The sequence below is a fragment of the Alligator mississippiensis genome, chromosome 14 (assembly GCF_030867095.1).
Source record: "Alligator mississippiensis isolate rAllMis1 chromosome 14, rAllMis1, whole genome shotgun sequence".
Lineage (NCBI taxonomy): Eukaryota > Metazoa > Chordata > Crocodylia > Alligatoridae > Alligator > Alligator mississippiensis.
Window position 1 is genome coordinate 35,594,087 of NC_081837.1, and position 17,252 is coordinate 35,611,338.

Sequence of the window (17,252 nt, forward strand, 5' to 3'; positions counted from 1 at the left end):
CAGGGGGCGGGGCTGCTCCTCGCATGCGCACGCGCCACCGGTTTCCGGAGCGTGGTGCGCATGTGCGGTGATCTGTGGGGTGGGGCCGCTCAGGCTGATTCAACCTGGCAGCCCCAGCAACGCAGGGAGCCAGGTGTCCTGCGGGGGGTTTGCGTAGATAAATGCATGAGTTTTTAAAAAAAAAACATTTAAAAAATGTAATGAATCATGTCTCCTATGAGGGCCAGCCAGGAATGGGACCCGTTGTGCCAGGCGCTGCACATGCACAGAGCAGGAGTTGCCCCCTACCCCCAGAGGTTACAGTCAGACACGGGTCTGTGGGTGCATCTGATCTCCTTTAGTAGACCAAGGTAATTTTTTTTCCAACTATTTAAATAAAAGAGACAGATGCATCTTGTCTGCTGATGCCCAGGTGTGGGCAAAATGCAGCCTGCGGGTTGGATGCAGCCCTCCAGGCCGTTCTATCCAGCCCGCGGGGCCCCTAAAATATTTAGAAAATTAATATTTATCTGCTCCTGGCTGCCTGTCATGCAGCCCCCGATGGCTTGCCAAAACTCAGTAAGTGGCTCTCTGCCCAAAATAATTGCCCACCCCTGGTGTGGAGTGAAAGACCTGTAAGAACCCAGACATACAGAAAAGGATGAAACCCCTGCTCATCCATATGCTGTGCGCTGTCATTTGTACCCAACTCTGAAAGATCACAAATGTGTTTAAAAAAAAATCTCAGTAAGCAGCTCTCCACCCAAAACAATTGTCCGCCCCTGCCTTAGACCAACACGGCTACAACCTACACCCCAGTGGGCGATGGGTATAGCACATATCGCAGGGGCCGTTAGCTGTGTTACTCTGAAGTGGGGCACGGAGTAGAGACTAACCAGTGCTGACAGTCACTGGCTTTTGTAGGCAGCGGCCTCCTTCATGAGCACAGCTGGAGGGAGACGAGTCCTAGTTCTGGGCCTCAAGTTTATCTGTGCAAACTGAAGGGCTAGAAATGTACATTAAAAGAATAAAGGATGCAAGCTTGACTGCTAGAGCGGATATTAACACAGATTGAAATGTCACAGCACTCAGTAGAAATATTAGAGTTGGCAACACTGGAAAAATGCCTCTTTAAAATATTGGAAGCTGGGGTCCTGGTATGTGAAATTTCAGATAGATGGTTTAGTTTAGCAAAATTAAAGGGAAGATGGTGAAACTGGACTTCTGATAGTAATTTTGCTATTGGCTTAACTCTGAAAAGATCAGCATCTCTCCATGAACCTAATTTTTCACTTTGATATTGCCTTATTTCTAAGGACATTTTTTGGAGACTGGATGCACACCTTGCTGGGGTTATTTGACCCCAGCTGTCATTCCTGCCTAGAGCAGGGGGGCTGGACCCAGTGATCTCACCAGGAGCTCCCTTCCAGCCCAAAACTTCTGTGAATCTTCCTCATCACGCCTGCTTTACCTGTGGTACGCTGTCAGATGTCACCCTTGCTTTACCTGTGGTACTCTGTAGGATGTTCTTGGTGTTTCTGGTTTGTGCCTGATGTGTGTAATGGTTTCAAATGACAATATTTAAGAGTTTTGGACTAAACTGTTGCCTGTGAACGCAGAGGACTGAACTTGATGGCACAGGAGATTCCTTCCAGTCCTATATCTCTAAAATGGCAGGAGCTGAAGCTTTTAGGAAGAAAATCCAAACATTCATGCAGTGTAATTATGGTATGACATCATGAGACAATGCAGTGACATTTTGGCAGAGTCTGGCCCAAGGATATCTTATCATGAAGTAGTGGAGTCATTGTGTCCTTACACCAACACACTGAGAGTAGATTTTGCCTCTGCTCTCAACATACTGAGAGTAGAGAGTATCATGACTCACTAGGTTTCTTGATCTATGCAGAGCTGGGTATTCCCAACCTGAAGGATAACTGCAGTCTTTGGAACAATATTGATGGAGTTAACCTGGGATAATGGGTTCTACTGGTGTTATCAGATGGAGGTAAACAGAAACAAAAATTGGTGGAGGAAAAGGGAGAAGAGATTAAAAAAGTTCTTCGAAAAGATGAAATCCCAAGGGTGAGTTCCCCAGGGCCACAATATCCCACTGTCTGTCTTATACTCAAAACCTTTATGAGGTTTCTATCACTATTTCCTATTTTAGGGACTGAATAAATAAATGTCAAGATTACTGTATTGATAAGAGGAAATAGTCACTCATTGTGCTAGGTGGGCCTTTGGAAGTGTGACAGAAACAGAACCAGAAGGGGATACAACAAAAACAACCATAGTGTAAGAAAAATGTAGACTGGGACTGGGATCTGCTAGCTCATTTCATACAAGCCACCAGGCATGTGTAAGTGAGAGAAAGTACATGTCTAGTGATTATAACATGCGATTCAGAGTTTCTGGACTTTATTGTAGTCTGGTGATTTGTGTGGGGGAGGCATGATTCCTATGTTTTGGCTCTCGCATTTACAAACTGCTTGGACACATTCACTATTTTAAGCCTTAGCTTCCTTGCGTGTAAAATGGATTTAAAAACCTCTACATCATAGGGATCTCGTGACATTCTCTGTGTTTGATGAATGTTGCAAAAGTGATTTGAGATCCTCTAACAGAAAGCGCTGTGAAATGGTAATGTAACACAACTGCTAGCATAAAAACAAACAGGGAACACCAGTTAATTTCACATATGTCTCAGAGCATGATTTTTGATGGTAACCGTTCCTGGGCTGAACCAGGAATTGAGAAGCCCCCATCAATTCCAAGTTTCAACCCTGAGCCATCCACTTCTCTCATACTTCTCTGTACATTTTTAAAGGAAAACCATTGAAATTCTGCATTAATCACAAATATGTAGAGATATTAGTAAAAGATAATCTTGCTTTATTTTATTTATAGTTCTAGAGTTTATTTGAGTACAACAGATATATCTATGCCGCATGTGAAAAATCTTTTCATTTTAATGACAGCAAGGACTGTTGTTTAAATTGTACCACTGTGTTAAATGAGAAATGTTCTTTTGCCCTCTGAACATACAGCTGAATTCTACTATTACCAACAGCCAATTTTCAAGAATTCAAGTAATATATGTCATCCACAGGTGATGGAAATGTTGATAGACTGGTAACATGAATGGGAGAAATATAATATCCAAAATATTTATTTTGCACTTGAACAGGATGTTGCTTTGCTTAAGACATAATTGACAAATATGGCAGTAAAGGTGAATGGCAAAATAAAATTCAAATTTCTTTGTGCCATTTATTGTTCCTTATGGGATAGATCAAGATGGCCTCATGAAATTTATATTTACCCCAGAAAATACTTGTCGCTCCAGCTGTTCTCAACTTTTTGTTTGGAGGATTCAGGGAAACTTTAAGAGATCCTGAAACATGATATCAAACATGCAGTTTGGGAACTGATCTGCATCCTTCCCCTCCCACCACTAATGTGGGACAATGATCTGAGTCTGCAACTAGAAGAGCTGCTGGTTGCTTTCAAACTCCAGCTTTTGTACCTACAAAGCCTGGGGCAGGGGTCAAACACGATGATCCTTCAGGGTCCCTTCTGACTCTACAATCTATGGATCTATGAAAGTCAGCATCCTCAAGGAAAACCTACCAGGTGGGAATCTGTATTTTTAATAAACAAAATGTAGCAAAAACATTTGGGCCTAGTGCTACAGCCTGGTTCATGACTATGAAAGGCCATGAATGCAACGATGCAGATGCAAAACTGATGCACAACAGGCAGGTAGTCAGGCAGGGGGCCCATAGAAAAGGTCTACATACCTACTGCACCAAATACATTTCTATGGGACTTTGAGAATCAAGGAATCTATAAATACACAGCTTCTCCAGCCAAACCACCCAAGAAACCCCGAAGCTTCAGACCCAGTTATGGAGCGCTCCCATCATGTTGAAGGGAAAATTCTGACTCCTGCAGACCTCCCCAGAGCACAAATCACTTGTTCAGTCTTTGTGCTAGGATAGTGGTCTGTCCCTTTACGGGGCTGTCTTTGTGCAATATCGAGGAATAATAAAGGGTACAAGTAAACGTTATTTTTTCTTTTGCAGTTCACCTTTGCAGTAGAGCATTTCCCCAAAACAATATCACGTGTCTAAAGCTATGGACAGACTGCAATGGGTTCAGATTGAGAGAGGAATGTTATTTGGTTGAGCACTGGGACTTCTTTTGCTGCTAGGATCTTTGACTTGAAATATGTCAGGAAGGTACTGCAGGTTCCAGCTACCTTTTGCATTCTTTATATACTGCAGCAAATCCATTTTCTTCAGCATAGGAAAGGTTTGTTCCTTCTCCATCAAGCCCAGCAGCAGCTGCTTCACTAGATTTGGAGTCTCATCATTGCTGATGCTGTCATAAAGGCCAGGGAGATCATCGCTCTTCTGCAGATCCCACATGGCATTTGAAAGTGGAACATCTCTGCTGCTGGCTGTATGCACACCACCCATGACATTAGAGAGCCACATCAGGCGCTTGAGCCCTTGAAGCGCCCTCCCTTTATCATGCATGTACTGGTGTTCTGTCACTGCTCTTTTACTGAAACGTAAAAGGAAAGTTCAGTTAGGGTAGGAAGCAGAAACCCATGCAGGTCTGCACTCCCGTTTTTAATCCTGGCTGATTTGTCATCCATATATCTTAGAGTGCTCTGAAACCTGGGTACATATGATTACCTGCCCCTTTTCAGAAATGGAAAAACTGAGGTATAAAGAGGTACGTGACTGTCCAGTCATCTATATATAGCAATACAGATGTACAAATCCCCAACTTGAGATCTCAACTTTATAGAGTTTGGGATTTTTTGGCTTACACAGGTGTATAACATATCACGAATACCATACCTCAAATTAAGTCAGCAGCATATGTAAGAAGAATGAAGCTCTATTATCTCTGCACTGAGCCACACCAAAACTTTTAATCCAAACATTATTAATTGGGACATTAAATATCTGCATACAAATCTAGGCAATATTAGATTTCAACAATTACAGCAACTGGTTCAAGCTGCAAATTTCTATCTAACTCAGCACTCAGATCTGGAATGCTGATTAGAACCATTTTTTAAAACATACAGCTTGTTCATACTCTTGGCTTTCTTCTTCGTGACTTCCTTCATATTTGTGTCAATTCATCTTTGCTTTGTCTAATTTGTGGTATTTAATAGTGGCACCTAAACTTCATTTATATGATATAAAAAGTAAAAATAAAATGCAAAATGCAGTGGGCCTGATTCTCTGCTTTGTGAAATGAGGACAAAATAGATATAAATTGTTAGCTCATCAGAGAGACTATTACTTTTACCTTTACTTTTCAAGGAAGTAAATGACTACATATGTGCAAGACAGTGGACAATTCAACCCGCTAATTCAAGTGCAAGAGATTTTCCAACAATATCTGGTACAAATGTAACTGTTCTTACTTTTCCACTTCTTGAGATGTTGCAAAACAAGCAAGAAAAAAGATGGCCAGAAATATAACCATCTGCAGAGATCTCTGGGACAGAAGCATCTTAAACTTCTTCGGATCTGCTAAACAAGACAAGAAAGGATAGACATTATTACCAAAGTTCTTTTCCCTTTCATGTGTTTCATTCTGTCAGGTGCATTTTCAACCCACAGGCATTTTAGTTCCCAACAATGTACATTTGCAAGCATAGCACATCACAGTACCTGGAACCAATCAGAGGTTTGCCTAGTAAAGACTGAATAGAAACTTAGCAAAGAGCTCAGTTGTAAGAGATTTGCCATTGGCTTCATTGGAAAGTGGATTGGAGTAAGAATTCTGGAATTTGGTTCTGTGACCATCCATTTCCTCTTAGCAGTAAATATATGGAACATGAAATATTGTTCTTATCATGCTGTTGTAAACCCTCCCTTGAATAGAATTGTAAGCAATGTAACTGTGATCCAAGACTGACACAGTGTGCCAATGATATAAGACCACTCAGTTCTGGTATTAAATCTTTACTAAAAAAGTGGAATTATACTGTTAAAAATATTTTTTCAGTGGAAGAGTGGAAGTGTGGAGTGCAGGGGTGACCTAACCTTGGTTCTGAACCAGGGAAGTGAGAATTAGCAAGAATTCCCTGATGAAATGAGCTTCAGCTCACAAAAGCATGTGCTATATGTGTGTAACATATACATGCATATATATGTGTGTGTATATATATACACACATGCATACATACACACATAGTGTGTGTATATGTGTGTATATATATATGTATATGTATGTATAGTAATGTATGTATGTGTGTGTGTATACACACATACACACATATTTTGGTTAGTCTGTAAGATGCCTTCTATATTAATTGTGGCAAACACAGCTTTAAAAGGCAACATAAACACATATATATGAGAAAGAACAAGAGTTACTGTTTTCACATATGTTTATGAGGTGGTTATCAATTTAACTTAGATTCAAAAGAGTTTAGTCAAAAAGAAAAACAATTAGAAATGTATTTTGGGTAACACATTCCAGCCTGTGCTAGACAGCTTCTAAAAATGGGTTTGCTTCCTACTTGTTTAGGTAATAGGTTGGTAGTACCATCCTGGAAACACTGTTTCTTTTTTCTTACACTAGGCAAAACTATACCACATGGCTGGAAAGCAGAACTTAAACCTCCCATTTTACATATATTTTTCACTTATTTTAGACTAAAGTCTATGGAAAACATATTTGAGAATAAAATATGTTGGAGAACAAAAGGCTATGGTTTATGATTTATAAATATGTCATAAATCATCTATCTTATGCTGTTGTAGGCTATATGAGATCTATTTATCCTCATTGTGGGTAATAGATGTGTTATGTCTTTGCATATGATCTATCCTAGTCCTACATATCAATAAAGAAGTATCTTTAAAACAAAAAAGTATAATATTAACATATGATACACTTACGGTTGATCCTACAGAGTTCACGGCAAAGGCTGATCAGCACAGATCTGTCTCAGTGCTAGTCCTCTAGTGAAGGTCCAGTTGCAATGAGAGCATGTATCTCTCAGCTTCTTTTATAGCCGCTCAGAAACCACACAAACAATAGATATGAGCTGTACAGCACCTTCTGTGACTAAGACTTTTCCTTGCATGTTAGTGAAACCTTCCTACTTCCAAAGATAATAAATCTTGGATGAGAAAATCTGCTGTCTCACTGGAGACCTCCAGCAGGTGAAAAACGGCTCAGCCCTTTGCTGTTGTCCCAGTCCAATCAAAGTATTCCTGTTAATGAAATCTGTTGGCTTTTTATTTTCAAAGATAATAAACCTTGCATGATAAAATTTGTAATTCCATTGATTAAAGAGAAGACTTCCAAATAGCTCATCCCATCCAGTCCTATCAGTAATGGTACACATTTTGTAAAGTAGATATCTGGATCAATAATAGCATGTGGTGCTGCTTATCACAAAGCTAGTAAAGCAGGACAGTTATTCACAGAAAAAAAAACAAATTACCTGAAACATTTGTAAAGATCAACAGCGCTGAATATCAATGTTCAACAAGAATTCTGCTTAGGCCTATTGGTTGTTCAACAAACACATCTATTCATCTGGGATCCTGGAAGTCAGGTTGAAATGGAAACAAACTCAAGACATCATTAAATTCATATTACCATAAAGGCAAGCTGTAGCTCTCGAAATAAAGGATGATTTAAGTATTAAAGTGGTGCTGCGCTAAGTATTAGACAAGAGGCAACGTTTGGATGTGCCTTGAGGCAGTCTTTGAAGTTAAATGTGAATGTGGTATGTATTTCATCACACGCATCAGAAACTGCATTTATATGATGTTTTACCTGAATCTGGATACCCATGACAAAATGACAGGTGGCAGTTTTGTATGTGCATTGAGTATGTCTATTCAGGGGAAATGCTTAGCAATTTTCAGACATACTAAGCACCCATTACACCATTTGACATCAATCTATCTAGGGGATTATGTAGCTTCAAGTATCATAACATTCAGGCACCTAACAATCTCCATCATCTTTATCCCCCCAACAGCCCTCTGAAGTAGGAATGTGCTACATCCCTGTTTTTTAGGAAGAGAAAGCCGAGGCCAAGAGTGCGACTTGCTAAGGTCCCACAAGAGGCCTGGGCCACAACCTTGACCTGAACCTGGTTCTCACAAATCTGAAGGGGAGGAAGAGGCACTAACCACTGGGCAATTCTTTCACAAGAGGTCTGACTCTATGCTTCCTGAAATCAGACTCAAATTGCCTCACACTAACCAGGCAATAAGTGGAGCACCCCAAATCAGTGGCTATTTGAAAATGCAGCTTCATATGCCTGAGTCTTTGTGTGATTTGATCAAACAATGGGTACCAGATTCTAAACCTCATATGCCACTCTTGGAGAAACAAGGAAGCTAGAAGAAAAGAGCTTTGCTTCTGCACAGAATCTTGGTTCTTCAATGAGAAACACAAGTTAACCCATTCTCCCATATGAAACTGCATGATTATAGTGGGCTGTACATAGGGGTGTACCTGAGTGCACCTACCCAATGGATCAAGGCCCTATATATATTTAATGAATTTAATGAAGAGAAAGCAAAAGTTTCCCAAAGGCTAATTTAACACTGATAAGAATTAAAGCTCTTCTAGGTATTTGCGACTCATGTCTGAAGTCTGCTCTGATTTGATTCCATTGTTTCCCACACTACCTGTACTGGCTATAAAGCATTTGGAACTTTTGATTTATGCTTAAAATTCAAGAGTCATTTTGTTTTGTTGAGGGTAGAGAAGTGAGCTGAATTGACTGAACTAGATATTAAAATTGTCTACTTCTTGCTAGAAGGCGTTCAACACCCTACGGTGCCTATTGTCAGTGGCCATGTCTACACGAGACACTGACTGCACAGTAGCTCATTACTACTGCTCAGTAGTGTCGCATGGCATGAAGCGTGACGCGACACTACTGCACAGAAGTAACAAGTTACTGTGCAGTAGAAATGAGCTACTGAGCAGTAGCATCTGCAAAAAGCCATGCGGGGATGGTACTGCACAGTAATGCCAGTTACTGGGCAGTCATTTAGTATTTGGGTATGCAACTACTAAATGACTACAGAGTAACAACTGCAGTCAGTGTCTCGTGTAGATGCAGCCAGTGTGTCCCATTTCTGACCTAAGGCTTGACCTGAGCCTACTGAAGACAATGAAAAGACTCCTACTGATTTCCAAGAGTTTGGTTCAGGACCCTAGAAGCAACAGCTGACAGAAAAAAAGAAGGGAATGAAGGCTTTGATCTCCTAAATGAGGGCACCAATGAAATAGGGTAAGAAGTTCCAGCTGCAATGATGGCAACTATCCTTTAAATGCTCAGACAAACCATTGGTCTATTCTAGAGGGGCAAGTCTTATTTTCTAAAGTAATAGCATTTGTCATTGCTGAGGACTAGGCCCCTGGAAAGCTTGAAGAAAAAGACAGCTGCTGAGTGGAAACATGAACTGCAAATTAATTTCAGATCGGCCATCACATAACCATACTTTGCCATTGCTGTCAGCCATGGCTGAATGCAAACTGGTGACTTAATGATAAAAGGAGCCATATTCTATTACCAGTCCACAAAGTCATCTAGTTCCTACTAATAGCATTGCTGAAATCTAATTGCATTTCATATATTGCTCACAACAGCTTATTTTGAGCCATGTTTCACAGCAATCAAACAAGGATTTCTGACTTCATTACTTGAGTTCTGATTGCTGGTGCGAGAGCCACTTGTTAAAGAGGACAAAGCCTCTCACCAATTAAAAAATAATTTTAAAAGATGTCACTAAAATAAAAGCCAATTTCTTTTTTTAGTTTCCAAGGTAGCCTGAAGTTATACCGAAGTATCTCTCCATGAGACAGAACTTCCTAGTTACAACTTCAAAAACTAATAAGCATTAGCCAAAGTCAAGTCCAAAACATCTGGTTTAATTCTTCCCTGACTTTTTATCATCTCCTTTGTTTAAGGAGCATTCACTGAGTGCAATTATTAGCATCTTCATCCTAAGAATTAAAATTGCATTCATCTGAGCAACTGCAGGCAGGTCAGGAAAATTGAAACATGACCATTAAATAAGCACTTGAGGCATTCTGTCACGGCCACAGACCATTACCCTAGCTACTTTGCTCCACTGTGTACTACTTTCCACTTAAGAACCAGAGGACAAAAGTCAGAAAACGTCCTTTGTGACTCAGTTTTCAAAGAGCTGGTATTAAACAAGATTCAGGGCATGATTTCCTACTATCTATATCGAGCTTTCTATCTTGGTTAGGCAAGGGCACCCCTGAAATCAGAAGCACACAGCACAATGCACATAACTGCAGCACTTTCAGCAAAAGCTAACATTTTCCTTTCAACCTCACTTTGAGAGGTATAAATTAGATTTGCTCCAGAGAAGTTAATACTGCTGCACTGGTACCAAGTTACTGTGAAAGGAATGCCATCAGAAACAATTACTCACTGTTACTGCCACAAACTTTAGATGCCATCAGAGTTTCTTGCTTATCACTTACAGCACTTCTGAAATGAAGAATAAAGCTCTGTTAGCACAGTTGTACCACTGGTGCGCAAACATTACCTAAGTCATTTCCATGATGCTGGCTGCTTACCACCATGCACATTCACCCAAAAGTGCAAACCCCATCCACTACCAGGAACAAATGATACACATTATCCCCAGGTGGAAATGGAAACACAGATTGTAAGTGTTCATGAACATCTATAGTTAGTAACTGAATCTGAATGTAAGGGAGACAGAGGGGTGTCTGGGTACAAGTTAATTTTACAGTAACTGCCCTGGTGATATATTTGGAATTGGGCCTGATATATATTTAAAAGTTAAAAACACATCCCTAAGTGGCATAGCTATGCTAGCAAAAACTTCAATGTAGATGCAACTGTATAAAATTAAAAAAGTATAGTTTATTTTTCTGGAAAATATTATAAACTACATTAGCGAAAGACCTGTTTTGCATCTCCATGAGGACAGTTTACTATTCTGGCAAGTCTTTTAAAGAACTTAGTCCAGGACCAGTTCTCACGTGATCGGAGGACCACTGGTTGAGTTTCAGACAACCTATGGCCTCTTTCAAAGCATAAAATTAAAGGAGTCTTATCTTTGACTTCAAGAGTCTTTACATCAGGGCCTTAGTTTTCCATTGGCTTAGGGCCTGCTCTTGTTCCCAGTAGAGTTAATGGCAAAACTTCAAATAGGATGAGGCCCTAACTACACAATAACCTATTTTCAAAGTAGTGCATTTGAATGACGATCAGTGTATGCCGGGGAAAGAGAATTAGGGTTTCTCCTGTGAACCATTCTTTTGTTGTGCTTTGTGATCCAGGCCCCAGGGACCCAGGTGGTGTGAGGAAGTGAATAGGGCTGCCACAGAGCATAACAGAAAAAGGAAAGAAAGAAGGATGGAGGCCCAGCGTAAGGGGGGAAAGGTTTGTAGAGGAATGATATGAGAAAAGATGTAAATAGCCTCCTTAGAGAAGCAATAGAAGCCTCATCATTTAGGACTTTTAAAACTGGAGTGGACAAAAAACTCAAATGTGCTCTGGAGGGGACCATAAGACTACTCATGGTATGAAAAGTAAGCACATGTGTAAGCACTGATGGCATCAGGCCCATTGAATAAAAGATTGCTTTTTCCCTGTGGTATAAATAGATAAGTCAGAAGGAAAGAACAGGACCTGCAAGGAGTAAACAGCTGATGGTTTGCAAATGGGTTATGAGTGCCATGATTTCTTGTTCGTTAAATTTTGTTTCAGTTTTAAGGTTTTCTTTCTATCTTGGACTTCTGCTCCTGTTGGACCTTAGTACACCAAGGTTCAAAACATGCATGTGTTTGAATGTTATGGAACGGGGAATCAAAAGGCAATGAGAATGCTATTGAGCAGAGGAAAATGAAGTGGAAATTCTCCAAAAAAGTAACATTGCATTTCATGTTAAGCCTAGTCAAGATAGGTTAGTGAAAGGGTCAATATCAGACTTGGGCAAATAGGAAAGAAACCATAGAGTCCTTTAACATCAAGCATTATCTGCTTCAGTATGTTAAAGGTTGTGAGATGCTCAGATACCATGGTGATGAGCACTGCATGAGTACCTAAGACAGCAAGTCTAGCCCTTGGTCCTGCAATGAGAAACATGGACTTCAGATACGAGTCACATATTTCTAGAACAGCATCAATTCTTATCAATATTAAACTAGCACTTGTTAAACTTTTGCTTTCTCTTCATCAAATTCATTAAACACATAGGGCCTAGACCCACCGGTTAGGTGCACTCAGGTACACCCCTATGTAGAGCTAATATTCTATCTACTAGACCATGCTTCCTATCTTACAAATCCTGAAGCCTGCCTGTGTCTTGCTACTTAAGGCAAATTCATCACAGTTCTTCCAACTTCCATTTTCTGCTTCTTCCACTCTCTTTTCTCCTCCCTGATCTGTCAGAGTCTGGACTTGACCTTGATGGAAATAAATATCAAGCCTCACAAGTTTTATCAGAAGGAGGGAGAGGAGATGGGTTAATAGGAGAAAGGATTCCTTAAAATGTTATTTCAGGGAGGATACAATTTCTCTTGGCATCTGGGGGAAATTTCTCTTGGCATGTCTGTGGAAGGAATCCCATTGGGTTCATGGGGGTTTTGTACATATTTTTGAAGACTGATGACGAAATGATTTTAACTTCTGCACTTGAACCTACAGTGAGTGCATATAGAAAAAAGAAGAGCAAGAGAGACAGAAAACACCCGCCCTGTCGGGAGGAAACTGTTTGACCACACATGGGTGGTAAAATAGAGTCCATTTCCCTTTGTTGATTGTGAAGCAACTGCTAATGCTTTGCTTTGCTGCTTTCCATTCCCCCACTTTCCCCTCCCCATCCTGACTGAGAGATCAGAGGTACCTCACAGTAAGCCCTAAGGCTATAAAGAATCTCACACCACCACACCCAACCGCATAACCCAAGTACTAAATTTTTTGTATGAGGATACCACAATTTGGGCTGTGAGTTACTTATATCACCCCACACACATCTCAGACAAGGTTCTTTGGGTAGACGTGAGCTCTTTTATTAGACCAAGTAAATAGTTTGAAAAATTGCTCTTTGCAAGCTTTCAGGCACAAGCACCCTTCTTCCAGCATAGGGAGAGACTGGTAGTGTTTTGTGTGCTCTCCTGGGTAGAAGGTTTGTGCCTGAAAGCTTGCAAAGAGCAATTTTTTTAACTATTTACTTGGTTTAATAAAAGAGATCACGTCTACCCAAAGAACCTTGTCTACCTATGTCCTTAGAGCAACACACCTACAACCAGCAGCCCCATATACATCTCATACACAGAGACAGTACGGGCACTGTTTTGATAACAATTAAACTAAGATTATTTTAGCAGTGGGTGTAAAAGGCAATGGCCAGATTTGTTGCTGTACCATGTTTTTTGATTTTTTTACAGTTACTCTGTGATATCTCTTTCCTACCTGGGCTAGCAAGGGGATAGTTGTATGGTCCAGAAAAGCAATAAGGAAATAATCTCATACAATTATTATGATGGGGAGGACACTAAAATAATGTCTGGGTCCTGTGAATAATTAAATCCTGGGGCCTGAAAACCTAACTCCAAATCCTATTGTAATGTCCCAAAAAGAACCCTTCCCTTCTTCTTTTCCTTAACAGACTAATTTCCCTTGGTCTAAAATTGAAGTAGAGAAGTGGTAAATCAGGCTAAAGGAATATTATAATCTTCCTTTTGACACCAGATTATCAGAGATGCTGAGCACTTGCGACTCCAGTATAATAAGATTTCTAGATGCTCAGTACTTCTGAAAATTAGGGACCAAGTAAACAATCCCAAGCTGCAGATGGTATTACTTTGTATGAGTGTGACTCCCTGAATCCCAGGCCTATGACTGGGCCACTAAATCTCACCCCGCACCAGATCATAGAATCATAGAAAATAAGGGTTGGGAGGGATCTCAGGAGGTCACATCTAGTCCAAGCCCCTGCTCAAAGCAGGACCAGCCCCAACTAGATCATCCCAGACAAGGCTTTGTCTAGCCAGGTTTTAAAAACCTCCAAGGATGGAGATTCCACCTCCTCTCTGGGTAACTGGTTCCAGGGCTTTGCTACCCTCCTAGTGAGAAAGTTTTTCCTAATATCCAACCTAAACTTCTCTTGCTGCAACTTGAGACCATTGCTCCTTGTTCTGTCATCTGCCACCACTGAGAACAGACTGGTGTCATCCTCTTTGCAATCATCAACCATCAGGTAGTCCAATCCCCTATTAAATCCCCTCTCAATCTTCTCTTCTCCGGACTAAATAAATTCAGTTCCCTCAGCCTCTCCTCGTAAGTCATGTGCACCAGCCCATTAATCATTTTCTTTGCCCTCCACTGGACTCTCCAAATTGTCCACACCCTTTCTGTAGTGGGGGGCCCAAAACTGGACACAGTACTCCAGATGTGGCCTCCCCAGTGCCCAATAGAGAGGAATAATCACTTCCCTTGATCTGTAGCTATGCTCCTACTAATGCAGCCCAGGATGCCATTAGCCTTCTTAGCAACAAGGGCACACTGTTGGCTTATATTCAGCTTATTGATCCAGAATAGCTGCCCTGTATCTGGGTCCAAGAAAGCAGTTTTCCTTAAGCCCCTGGGAGATAACTGTTCTTCTGGCATGGTTTAGTACCCACCAAGGCGTTGGGGCTTAATGCCCATTTTATGGAAATGGGAGGTTCCTCCCTAGCGTGCTCCTGCGGCCATATGGCTGAGGGCAAGCAAAACCTGGGGGCATCCGAACCCCAAGCTTCTGGGTTTAGCCCTGCACGTAGGATGCCTGCCAAAGACATTGGAAATATCTGAAGCCCCTAGTGGGGGTGCAGGATGTTTGCCGATTGTGGGGCCACTTATAGTTCTGGACTGACTCATGAATTTGGACTTGATTTGGCTGAATTGGCTTGGAACATGGAAATCCAGAATAGCTGCCTGTGAGCATTCAAAAGAGTGCAGTATACAATAAATTAGACAGAAATATCTAATTAGTGTAGACCATGAGGCTTCTACCTGGATCAAGTGGTATTTCCCCCTCCTTTGAGAAACCTTTAGAACAGGGGTTTTCAATCTTTTTAAACTCGTGGCAACCCTCCACCTTTTTTTTAAAAAATAAAAATAATACAGCAATTCTTCTGTTGCAAAGAACTCAGAAAGACCAAAACAGGTCAGAATGTTTTTGAACTATGCATTCCTATTTGTAATTTTTAGGGTTTATTTAATGAATCGTGTGTAGGTGTTTGCATACCTAACAGTGTTAATATTGGGTGGCACCCTGTGGCACCCTTAAAAGGATTTCACAGCACCCCAGATGAGAATCAGTGCTTTAGAACATGAGGTGATTCTGATCATCACCTGACCTGTATAATCAGTCTTTATTACAGATTGGGCTCTCATTAGCTCATAAAAACTAAGTAGGATCTACGTTTGGATGGGAGATTTCCTATACACCCTGGGTCATCGGGTCCCAAACTCTGACAGATTACGCACCGTCAATTTAAAACAATACAACCTCAAGTACCACCAGCAAATTTTTCAGTTCAACCTTAAGTAAATTTTTGTCATGTAAAGTAATTATAATAAATCTGTTAACAAGTACCACTGACAGGTTGTCTGTGTACCACTGGTGGTACCCATAACACAGATTGGGAACCGCTGCCCTAGGTAGTTGAGCTGTGTAAGGATCGGGACTATGTCACTGAGGCTTGGGACCACGTCACTGCTGCTTCTATTCACATTGCCGAGCACAGTGTCATTTTTCTGTGGCACATTTTCTTGGGCTAAAGCGGGGGCAGGCAGTTATATCAGGTGGCGGGCCGCTTACTGAGTTTTGGCAAGCCATTGAGGGCCACATGGCAGGCAGCCAGGGGCAGATAAATATTCATTTTCTAAATTTTTAGGGGCCCCGCAAGCCGGATAGAATGGCCCGCGGGCTGCATTTTGCCCACCCCGGCCTAAAGGATCTGCATACATCACTGCACCTCTCCCTGTCTCAGTTGCCCCAGTAGTAAAGCAAAGGAAATAATACAGCCTACCAAAGGTCATTGACAAACCCCCAATTTGAGGGTGATCTCTATTACGGTTCACTGGTGGGTCTTAAGAGGACTTAAGAGTCCAGTCCTTGCATCACAGAGCCATCCACAGATGTTGCAGGTCTTTCCACAGGGCAGAGTAGGCCGTAGGCTAGGATTTCTCTTCTTTTTCTCCCTCACTCTCTCTTTTCTGCTTTGAGGGCAAGATGTTTTACAATCTCTACCCTACCAAAGGATTTGAGATTCAATTAGTTCCCTCCTCTTGTGATTTTCCCTCAGTATTTGTGGTGTTCTGTAAGCTTCTGAAGGCCCAGGGTTATATCAATCAGCACCTCCAATTTAACTTAAAATGTACATTTCTAAATCTTAGGTGGGGGGTAGAAGGGGGAAAAAGCTGAACACCGTGGTTCAGAGATAAAGGTGGAGCCATGTTGGTCTAAAGTCAGTGGTCTCTTTTTATGAGACCAACTAAATGGTTGCAAAAAAAAATAGGCTTTATTTGCAAGCTTTCAAGATTGTAACGTTGCTTGCAGGTAGAAATGAAACTTCATCTTGCGCAGGAGCGGCGGAGGGTGGTCCAGGCGACCCCCGGCGTAGCGCTGCTCTTAATCGTTTCTGGAGAAACCCAGCGTTGAGCGAGACCGACCCGAGACGGCGACCGCGAACGTTTTCGACGACCCGACACAGCAACTCTCGTGGGTTATAAGGACGCCCGCCAAGCGGAATCGGATGCCGGTTTAGACCGAGCGTCGTAGCCAAACAGCCGCATACGTTTTTCCGGGTGGAAAAGTTCATTTCAGGCCAAATCAGGCTCCACGACAAGTTGGAGCAGCCCCTCCAAAACATCAAAACTCGCTCCCGATTGACTGGGCTGTTTTAGTTGCCCTGTTTGCTTGGGTCAAGGAGGCCTGTGCCCAGTTTCTGGATGCAGTGACGCTGTCCCTCGTGGCAGCACTGCGGCAGCTCCTGCTCCTGCTCCTGCCCCGCGAGGTGCCCGCCCCGCCACGCGCGCGGTGCAGGGGCAGGAGGATGGTGCAGGCCCGGGTGGGGGGAAGGGCCCGGCTGGGCGGGTTCCACGGAGCCGTCCGTCACTCGAAGCGCGCGCCGTGATTGGAGCGCCGCGGCGTCACGTGGGGCGGGGCCGAAGCGATATAAGTGCGGGCGGGGCAGGCGGCGGC

At 42.0% G+C, this 17,252-nt stretch overlaps 2 long non-coding RNA genes across 3 annotated transcripts; one reads left to right on the forward strand and one right to left on the reverse strand.

Moving 5' to 3' along the window:
* Positions 1 to 50: 50 nt before the first annotated feature.
* LOC109284343 (uncharacterized) lies at positions 51 to 3,644 on the forward strand. Its single transcript, XR_009456715.1, has 2 exons — positions 51 to 350; positions 1,296 to 3,644. It is a non-coding gene; the product is annotated as an uncharacterized LOC109284343 (long non-coding RNA).
* On the reverse strand, positions 2,858 to 17,167 carry LOC132244878 (uncharacterized). 2 transcript variants are annotated; one of them, XR_009456712.1, is made up of 4 exons: positions 16,078 to 17,167; positions 6,918 to 10,516; positions 5,432 to 5,537; positions 2,858 to 4,551 (listed from the first exon to the last, which is right to left on the reverse strand). It is a non-coding gene; the product is annotated as an uncharacterized LOC132244878 (long non-coding RNA). The 2 variants fall into 2 exon arrangements; XR_009456711.1 differs by having other exon boundaries at positions 5,432 to 5,540.
* Between the last annotated feature and the right edge of the window lie 85 nt (positions 17,168 to 17,252).